This window comes from Barbatula barbatula (assembly GCF_947034865.1).
Source record: "Barbatula barbatula genome assembly, chromosome: 25".
NCBI lineage: Eukaryota > Metazoa > Chordata > Actinopteri > Cypriniformes > Nemacheilidae > Barbatula > Barbatula barbatula.
Window position 1 is genome coordinate 5604092 of NC_136788.1, and position 10792 is coordinate 5614883.

The 10792-nt window shown below is 37.9% G+C and overlaps 1 gene segment (V, D, J or C); it reads left to right on the top strand.

Annotated features, from left to right (window-relative positions):
* The first annotated feature begins 5911 nt into the window (after positions 1-5911).
* LOC306890385 (Ig lambda chain C region-like) lies at positions 5912-7085 on the top strand. The segment is given in 2 exons: positions 5912-5947; positions 6674-7085.
* The last annotated feature ends 3707 nt before the right edge of the window (positions 7086-10792 follow it).

The window sequence follows — 10792 nt, forward strand, 5'->3', positions numbered from 1 at the left end:
AATGAAGACATGAGACACTTATGAACTTATATGAGGGACTTTTTAAGACCATTTTATAAACAGTTGAACTGCATTGGTTGATCACACTGAGATTTTATTTAAATCAGTTTAATATAAATAATATGACTGGAATCATAAACCAGCATCAAGCTTCATCTGCTTCAGTCAAATGAATTCGGTCTCAATGATCTCTGAGTACTTACAAACATAAACTTAAAACCAGAAACAGAATGCAAAATTAAATACTTATAGAAATAAAGAATTTAAACAATATATAGTCAGAGAGATATGTAAACTTTAAAGGTTAAAGTATAGAGAAGGAAGTTTAGTGTCATCTAGTGGGTAAATATGCTATAAGAATGTTTAACAATTTTTAAGAATAAGCATTTCATCCATTATTACATATGATTCATGAGACCATTAATATATTAATAAATACACAATTATAAATGTCAAGTAGGTGTAATAAGGGAGAAAATGTACATCTAGTGGGTTGTTATTGCAGAATAAACCCGGGCATGTTGATCAGGACATAATCTTTCCTGTATCTCAGTGGTAAGACGGCACTAGCAATGCCAAGGTCATGGGTTTGATCCCAGTGGATTACACAGACTTAGAAACAAATGTATAGTATAATGCAATGTAAGTCACTTTGGATAAAAGCGTCTGCCAAATGCACAAATGTAATAAAATCTAATGTTGACCACAAAACACCATGAAGAGATTCATTTATTTTCTATGTAAACACGCTAACGTTAGATGGATGTGAATAATCGTTGTGCTCGCATCATATTTGCGTCGTCATGCGCATGACGCAGAGTTATAGATATAGATAAAGTGAGGAAAAGATAAAATTAGGTACCTACAACAAAATCATTGAATCTTTGCTAAATAATAATCCTAAATTATTTGCGGTTTTTCAAACATGTTAATGTTGAAATGCTTTGCTAATGTTTTGATCTGTATTTATGTTAGTCAGTCAGTGAAAACATGAAGAGAAAGGCAGCAGATATAGCATCCTTCTTCAGGAAGAGTAGCAAGAAGCAGCCAAATGACACTAAGACACAGGAGAATAATAGGCAGAATGATAGAGAGAGAGAACTGACTGACCCAGAGAGTGAGGGAGCAGAATTTCCAGAGAGCACAACCACAAGAGAAATGTTAGGTATACCTCCACTCACACACTTGACTACTTTACTGGTATATGTTTTGATACAAGTGATATAGAAATGAATAATATTAAACTGAGACTGATTTTTGTTTTCTAGCACTTTCTCAGACAGTTCAGGAGACAGACTTTGAGAATGAAGAGGAGCCAACTAACCAAAACTGACCCAATAGGACCTCCAGGTAAACTACCTATCACACATACTTTGATTATAAGCGTGAAAGTATTTACTCATTTCATTTCAAATACTTTATCCCCAAGGGGCAATTCACAAAGCGACGTAGAGTCACGCAAACAATATAAGCTACTTAAAAACATCATACAGTAATAAATAACACAATGTGCACCTTGGGGATAAAGTGTTTGAAATGAAATGAGTCTTATTTTCAGGTTTATTAAAGAACCTCAGTCAAATGTTAGGAGTAAATGATGGTGAAAAACTGTTTTTTTTCTTTTTTTTCTAATGTGTAAAATAATTTCTATAGCTAATTATTGTTCTGTCACCATTTATTTCTTGTTCTAGACATTTCCACATCAAGAGCTGATGGTCCAGTCCAGCGACACCTTAAAGTCTCTCCCAGGACTCTCCATGGTGACAGACGAAGACACTTTCAAGCCTCATAGTACAATTTACACCCATGGATAGAATACTTCCAGTGCCAGGACTCAGTGTACTGTTTCACTTGTAGAAACTTTGGCCTTCTAAACACAGATTCAGTCTTTAAAACTGTTGTGGGATATAAGTATTGGAAAAAGGCAACATTCAGAGATGGTGGATTTGCTGGACATGCAAAGTCTGAGGCACACATAAATGCAATGATGGCTTGGAAGGAATTTGAAAGAAGAAAAAAGACTGATTCCTCTTTAATGTCTATATTAAATAAAGAGCACAAAAAACAAATAGAGGAAAATCGAACATACATAAAAACTGTAGCAGAAGTCTTGCTGTTAACTGCAACCCAGAATATATCTCAGATGGGTCACAGGGAGACAGCTGATGCTGACAACAAGGGAAACTTTTTAGAAATATTAAATCTCATCGGCAACCATGACCCAACTGTTAAAAAGAAATTGGTGGGGCCTCAAAATGCAAAATACACAAGTCATCATATTCAGAATGAAATTTGGACACATTGGCAGAAATGGTGCGTGCCTCCATCATTAATGAAGTCAAGGAAAGTGAGGTGTTTGCCATTATGGCTGATGAAACTAAAGATACCAAAAAAAAGAACAGATCTCTTTGGTGTTAAGATATTACTACCAAGGAGCAGTAAAGGAAAGCTTCTTACATTTTGAAGCTGCAGAGCACCTTGATGCTGCAGGACTGACAGAAAAAATAATCCATATCCTTGAGAAATATGGCTTGGATTACAGGAGTAACCTGGTTGGGCAAGCCTATGATGGTGCCTCCGTAATGAGTGGTAAGCACTCTGGCGTTCAGTCTCGTATTAAGGAGGTGACAAAGCAGGCATTTTATGTACATTGCAATGCCCATTGCCTTCATTTAGTGTTAGTTGACACTGTGAAAGCAGTCCCCCAAGCTCAATGTTTCTTTACAATTTTGCAGAGACTGTATTCATTCATGTCAGGCTCCTATGTTCATAACAAATGGCTTGACATACAAAAAGAAACGTATGATAGTCCACCCAGAGAGCTGCAAAAATTAAGTGACACAAGGTGGGCTTGTCGATATATGGCTTGCAATACTGTACTCAAACGATTACCTGCTGTAATTCGTTTGCTTGAGGAAATATCTGAAGAAAGGAGTGGAGATAGAACCGTTGATGCACGTGGACTTCTTGCTCAAATGGACCTGGAATTTATTGGTCTTTTAGTGACTTTCACTGAGCTATTTGGTGACACAAGATGTCTCTCTGATATTCTTCAATCACCTTCTCTTGATTTGGGTTCAGCCCTGGACCTAATTGAAGCTCTTATGCATCGTTTTCAGTGTTACAGGGATGAATCCTACTTTGAAGGACTCTGGAAAGATGTCTTAAACACTGCTGAACAATGCAACATTGAAACCGAGCCAGCTCCAAAAAGAAAGAATAAACAGAGCTCAAAGCTCCATGGAGTTCAGAAAGTACTAAAGACACTTTTCGAACCGATACAGTCTACCCCGTGCTTGACAATATGCTGAGTGAGTTAAACAGACAATTCTCAAGACCAAACTGTGAAATTATGATGGGAATCCAAGCTCTGAACCCCAATAGTGCAACATTTTGTCATGAGGAAGAACTTTTTCCATTTGCCTCTAACTATTCATGCAACCTAGATGACCTAAAACATGAACTTCACCAAATGAAAAGAATTCTGGAGAGAAAAGTCCAAGCTGGCAAACAAAAACCCACTAGCGTTGTAGATTTGACTGTACTTATTGAGCCATTTAAAGAGGTATTTCACGAGCTCTTTATACTGTGCAAAATTGCTGTTGCCATTCCTGTGAGTACAGCTGGATGTGAGAGAGCTTCTCTACTCTCAAACTAGTGAAGAGTTACCTGCGCTTAACCATGAATGATGAGCAATCTAGGTGTCTTAAGTGTGGAGTCCAGGAGAGCCAAGTCTCTGAACTTTGATGAATTTGTCAACTTATTTGCTTTAAAGCACAATAACAGTAGAATCAAACTATTGTAGGTTGTTTGTACTAGTGTAACTAGTGACATGTAATTTGGAAACAGCTTGTAAGTTTGCTGAATGTTCATAGTTTGCACTTGAAATAAAATTCACTTCAGTTAATCATTTCTGGTCCTTTTTAAACTTTTTATTATCATTGGGAGATATTTATTCTGTTTTCAAAGTGAAGTTTTATTTTATTAAATAACTTGGTAAACTTTAATAAAGAACTTCCATTGTAGCTCTTGTACATTATACATCATTGTAATTTGGGCACATACAATACTTTAAAAAGTATTTTAAGGTTGGATAAGTGCCATGTATGTTTGCAAAATTATGTTTTTTGTGCCACCCCAGAGTAACTACTGGCCCCTGCCTGGCCACCCCTATGAAGAATTCCTGGCTCCGCCACTGCATGAAGACATTAATTCATCCATAACAATTCTAACAATCACACCTGATGATATTTAGTTTACTTCATAGAAAACAATACCAACTGTTACTATACCAACTACTTTATATGAACAGGATTTTATTCATTGGTCATATTTTAATTGATTCATATGTTTATGCTTGACATTACTGTAGTTTACTGTTTATTGATAAATGTTTATCTGTATTAATATATAAAAAAAGTTTTAAAGTACCTCAATATATTTTGTGTCGTATTGTTACGATATTTTTTAAAATAAATATCACATGTCATTTTTTACAGGTGTAATAAATAAATGTTACAGAAATCTTTGATTATCTTTATAAATACAAAATATATTCAACATGATTTATGTTCGGAATGATATTGTGTTATTAGTGATCAGTGTTGTGTGTGTTTGTGTTGTATGAGCAGCTGCAGTATGTGTGAGGTGTATCAGTGCAGTCACTGTTCAGTCTGACTGACGGAGGTTTTTGTTCGACTCTTTATCACTGTGTCAACACTCGAGTGCTACCTGGATAGTGAAAACTCTGACAGTAATAATCTCCTGCATCTTCAGTCTGAACTCCACTGATGCTCAGAGTGAAATCTGTGTTTGATCCACTGCCACTGAATCTAGATGATACTCCAGTGTTGCGGTTTGATGCAGCATATATGAGGAGTTTAGGAGCTTCTCCAGGTTTCTGTAAGTACCAGTGTAAGTAAGATCCACCATACACGTTACTGCTGACTTTACAGTTTATTTGAACATCTCGTCCTGGTTGAACTGCTGTTGTTGATGGAGTCTGAGTAACAGTGTACTGTCCTCTACACACTGAAAGAAACAACAAACATGAAATATAAGAAACACTGAAAGAAATGAAGATTTCACTCTTCAATGAATGAATAATAATGATGAAAATGTTACTACACAAACCTTGAGCAAACACTGTGAGTGTCCAGATGAAGATGATGCTGAACGTCATTGTTGTTCTTGTTGGTTTGTGTGTTGTGTTGTGTTGTCAGTCATGAAGTGTTAAACTCACAGCACTATAAACACTCTCAGATCACTGAAGCACGTGATCACAATGCAAACTCACTCTCTACATTTACATCATTTACATCAACGCACACAAACACTGTTTTCAATTCTGCACATTGTCTGTAGTATTTAAATCACATTGTTTTACTGCTGTTTCATTTCATGTGTGTTATTTATTGATCAGGTGTTATATGGATCTGTGATGTTAGATGTGTTATTGTGTGTATACACAGTTGTGTATATGGAGGAGTGACAAAGTTTATCGGTTCTCTTTACATCTTTCAATGTTTTTCTTGTCATATTATGACTTTGTTCCTTGTCCCATCATACTTTGAGTTTATGAATCTCCTGTAAGTGTAAATTCAGAGGAATATTCTTGTTAAAGCAAACGTCACATGAGCATTCAATAGTGAACTATAAAGCATCACTGAATCATCTGTTACGTTTAAGTTTGGAGTAATTTTTCTATACATACGAGAATAAATATATATATAAATACTGTGTATTCACTTTTTAAAATAGGTTCATATTTAAGACGTATACAAACAGTTAAATGAAATGAAATGTGTTTGATGTGTGATAAAGTGTAGAGATGTGTTTGTGATGTGTTTATAGTTACTGAAGCGTTCAGAGGTTTTTGTACAGTCGCTCTATTAGTTTGTATCACTGTGGTACACTTTCGGCGGCGGCACCAGACTGGATGTTGGCAGTAAGTAAATAATTCAATAATAATATAATACAACAGATTTCTGCTTTTAAATATAAAGATCAACTGTGAAATATAAAATGAGACGAAGGTTTCAGCATATTTATGTAGTTTAATAAATCACTTTTAATCATTTGCACAGTGTTCTAGTGCATTTTGAACTTTTAAAACAAAGCCGCTGAGTTTTCTTTTCTGCTTTAAATTGTGAGTAAAAACAATTCAATGATTTATAAAATGAACATGAAAAGAAAGAAAGAAATGTGTGTATTAATATGGATTCAACTTATTGATTAAACTATATTTTTTGATTCATCATTTTTTAATAGTACATTTGTTTCGAGTGAAATACAATTGATAAAAGCTTGCATTGCTGAAATAAATTTGTTATATAGAGAGAGATTTAGATTTAATAACCAAACATTTGAATTATAATTATGACTATTTTATAAACTGATCATGTTACAGGTATTTTATGTTTATTAAATATAATGAATATACATCATAAAGATTATATGTTTCTACATGAATGATTTAACGTTAGTTTTCCTTTGATTGTAAAAGTGTTTCTAAAAAGTGTGCAAACTGCATGAACATTCAGATCAACATGAATGAAAGTCACTAGAAAGTACCAAAACTAAAACGTGTTTTATTTGATTATTTTGATCTTTGATGTTTATCATGTAGAGACTGAAGTTGTTTGTGACTTTGTGACTATTGTGTGTTTGTCAGGCTTCACTCGTCCTACAGTGAGCGTCCTGCCGCCCTCCAGTGAAGAGATTTCCACAAAGAAAACAGCAACACTGATGTGTTTGCTCAACAAGGGTTTCCCCTCAGACTGGAGTGTGATGTGGAAGGTGGACGGGAGCAGCAGATCTCAGGACAGCAGTGTTGGGCTCCTGGAGAAGAACGGTCTGTACAGCTGGAGCAGCAGTCTGACTCTCTCTGAGCAGGAGTGGAGCTCAGTGGTCTCAGTGACCTGTGAGGCCAAACACAAAGATAACAGTCAAACAGTCTCTAGAGAACTCAAGAGACAAGATCAGTGTTCATACTAGACTCTCTCTCTCTCTCTCTCTCTCTCTCTCTCTCTCTCTCTCTCTCTCTCTCTCTTTCTTTCCTAAAAAAATAAAATCATATTGAATCTACGAGTCGCGTTGTGTCCTTCTTTGACAATCCTCAAGCATGTAGCGATCTAGGAAATCTCATTTATTACAGTTTTTCTCAATTGTTTACACACAAATATTGGTACTTGAGACACAATGGCCATAACATGTAACTCATTCACCAACCACCTGAACCAATTCTGCTAAACTACAAGCACAATTCCTGCTTTACACTCACATTGTAGATCTAAAAGACACTTTGATTTTCAAAACACTACACACAATTCTCTGCATTTGGCAAAATCTTTGGGCAGAAAAATCTCTTGTTTCCACAAGGAACACACTGCCATTCAAATATCCACACTGACTCATCACATGTGCAAACACCTGTCACAAACGCGTATAGTCCTTCTCCAAGCTATGGAAGACGCATGTGGACATATAGCAGCTGATGCTTTTCATGGCTGGACTCGACGTGCTAGCCGATATTTCCCCCGATGCTTCGCCAGGGAAAACATTGTTTGTGATGTGGATGAGGTTCTGTGGTCAGACCCAAACCCAAGAGAAGATGCAGCATAGTTTATTTTCTGTAACTGTATACAGTCAATTCTTCTGTTGTTTTGAATGTACACCACTGTATGTGCAACTTTGTGTTGGTTGGGATGTACACTGTACATTATTTTTGTTGGAAAAATAAAATATATTTGTTATCGTGTTTTTGTGTGTTCTGACTATAAAAACTATTTTATATATATATATATATATATATATATATATATATATATTCTACAAATATTTGACATCACACTTATGTATGTACTGTCTGTAGTAAGTGTAACACTGAACCAAATAAAGACCAAAGTCATTATGATGAATGGAGAAGTGTTTTCCATTCATCATAGTGTTTTATAAAGAGTCTATTCAAAAATGTCTATTCATATGATGGTTTGTATGTGTCATTTGAAAACAAAATACCATTTTGAGAAGAAAGAACATTGTTTTGAATGTAAAGTTTCATTTTGCAGGAGAATTGAGGGGTTTTGCCCCATTGTGTTTGTGTTTTATTTTTATTTGTGTGTAGAGTTCTGAGAGTATGAGGCATGCTTTCAGAAAATGTGTGTAAACAATTGAGAAAACTGTAAGACATTTTCGGATACACAAATACATATTATTCTCTCTATTTTTCGTCTGTGTGTTTGTGTGATTGTATGCGTGTGTGCATGCACTTGTTCGTGTGTGTATGCGTGCTTGTATGCATGTATGTGTGTGTGCCGCTTGTATGCGTGTATGTGTGTGTGTGTGTATGTGTGTGTGCTATGCGTGTATGTGTGTGTTTATTTAAAAAATAAAATAAGCAACTAACACAGACAGACAGTAAATTAGGGGAAAGGCATCAAAAGTAAATTAGTAAACAAATGATGAAATAAATAGTAACTGTAATTTAAAATCTCAAATGTAACTCTATAGTTTTGCTTTATCAAGTGTTATATGAGCAGCCGGGAGTGCAGACAGCGCCGCCGCTCCCACCACGCGCATCACGCACTGTGCGTAGGGCACCAAGTGCTAAGGGGGTACCAAAAATAGCCTGATGAATTTTAATCTAATATTATTTCATTAGGCTATAGAAAAATAATTAGGCAGGCATATTTAATCCATGTATATGTAAAAAAAAAACGGCCGAACAATCTCATATCACCCCATCCACACCACCACCCGCCCATGTACGGTCCGCGCGGCAGTGCCTGTTGATCGCGCGTGCGCCTGACGCAGTTTGACAGACGGTAGCCTAGGCAACTTATTTGGAAATGGCCCCGAAAAGACAGCAGGAGTCAGGATCAGAGAAAAGAAAGAAGAAGAAACTGCGAGATGATGCCCGTGCATCACTTGCAGGTAAGTCTATGTTTAATCAAATTAAATTCGGGAAATGTGCATGATGTGCTGCTACTGATCGTAATGCAGGTCGAACTTGTGTAACGGAGGCCAGCTAGTGAAGACCTATGTAGTGTGTAAACCTCACTACCAATCAACAGATACGCTTTAGCCTCCTCGTTAGAGCGCTCGTCTCCCATTCGGACCGGCATCGGTCCGAAGCCCGTGTCGAGCGGGCCAAGTAACTTTAATTTCGGTGCAGCTTGCAATCCGAATTGAGATTTTACTGTTAAACATTGATAGTTTTTTGTTTTGCTATTCTGTTTACTTAAGAAAACTTTGCACCTTTAAGGGGGGGAGGGGGGCATCATAATAAAATAATGCTTAGGGCACCACAATGGATAGCAGCGGCCCTGAGTGCAGATGCCATGACAAGAGGGAAACAGAGGTCATGACCCCTGCAGTTTTGATAAGAGAAAAATATCCTGTGCTGTTCGCTAACTAAAACTTCCAGCATCACATTGTTGTAATAGGGAAGGTGCTGTTTGTAACCTGGATGTATGTATTACGGATGGGTGTTAACTATATTTATTGCTAGCAGGGACTGTTGGCTTTGTCCCGGCTGCCTATTTCCGTGGGTATGTGGCTTATTTTAACTTTATTTTCTTTATCAGAAAATAGTTTAGAGGTTTGTTATTGTTTTTAGTTGGGCTTGTGTATCATGTCGCTGGATGAGTGTCTGCCAGGTTTGGCGTGAGCTGCGGCGTTTGCTATGCAAGATATGTAGTCTATACTAATGCTTTTGTTTTGGCCTTGAGCGCTTGGCGTTTTGCTGTTGCTTGTGCGGCTGAACACAGAATACGTTTCTGCTGTTCCAGTTTCTTGACCTGCTCCTCATGCGGCCGCATCCAACGCTTTGATGCTGTTTGCTGCGCATTCCTGCTCATATGAACTTTGGTTTGCTCTGCTGCCATTGGGTGCCTGGGACCCGTTTCAATAAGGAGGTTCAAGCAACACTGACTTAAAATGTGAGTTGATTTACTTAGATAATCGCTACTCTGAGTTTTCTGTTTCAGAACAGCTGGTTTCAATGAGTTCAATCCACTCTGAGTAAGTTTACTCTAGGTTACGTGTGTTCATCGTGGCTTTAAAAAGCCATCATCAATTGAGCGAAGATAACACGATTCACCATGGCAACACCACGTGACAAAAAGCACTCCATTTATTTCTCGCCAGTCGAATATATGTCTATATATTGTAGCAAGGTGGAAGAATACACGACAAGGTTAGCTCAAAATGAAAAGCCCGAGAGGGTGGTTTTTATTTTACAAATATGTGGGGGTGTGAAAGTGCGTGGTGGGATCCCTCTTCCGTGGTCTTCTCCGTGTCCTCTGTGAGCGTTTGTCCGTGTGGTCCTCGTGGCGGGGTTGGTCGGTCACAGGCTGTACTCTGTAGTGAGACAGAGCGATCATTAGTTCAGGTCTCACAGAGAGGTGTCTCACCTTCTCTCTGTGAGCTGGCTGTTTATATGTCCCCTTGTTTATCGCTGTCAGCTGTGACCAATCAGCCCGTGATGAGTGTTGCCAGGTTCTTCTTGTCGGTTTCCAGGGCAACGCTGATGTGAGCTCGGGACGCTCGTCACACTCCCCCCCCCCCAAGCGTTGTCCTCGGCCTGGTGGGATAGTATGGATTTAACAGCGGGGATACCTGGGGTGGGTGGGGAGTGACCCCTGACAGACCCGAGTAAGCTGACCATATCCGAGACAGTCCATCAGCATTGGAATTGGCGGTTCCCGCCCGATGTTGCAGGAGGAAGTGGAAGCTCTGGAGCGCAAGGAACCATCGAGTCACCCTGGCATTGGTGTCCTTGGCACATGCC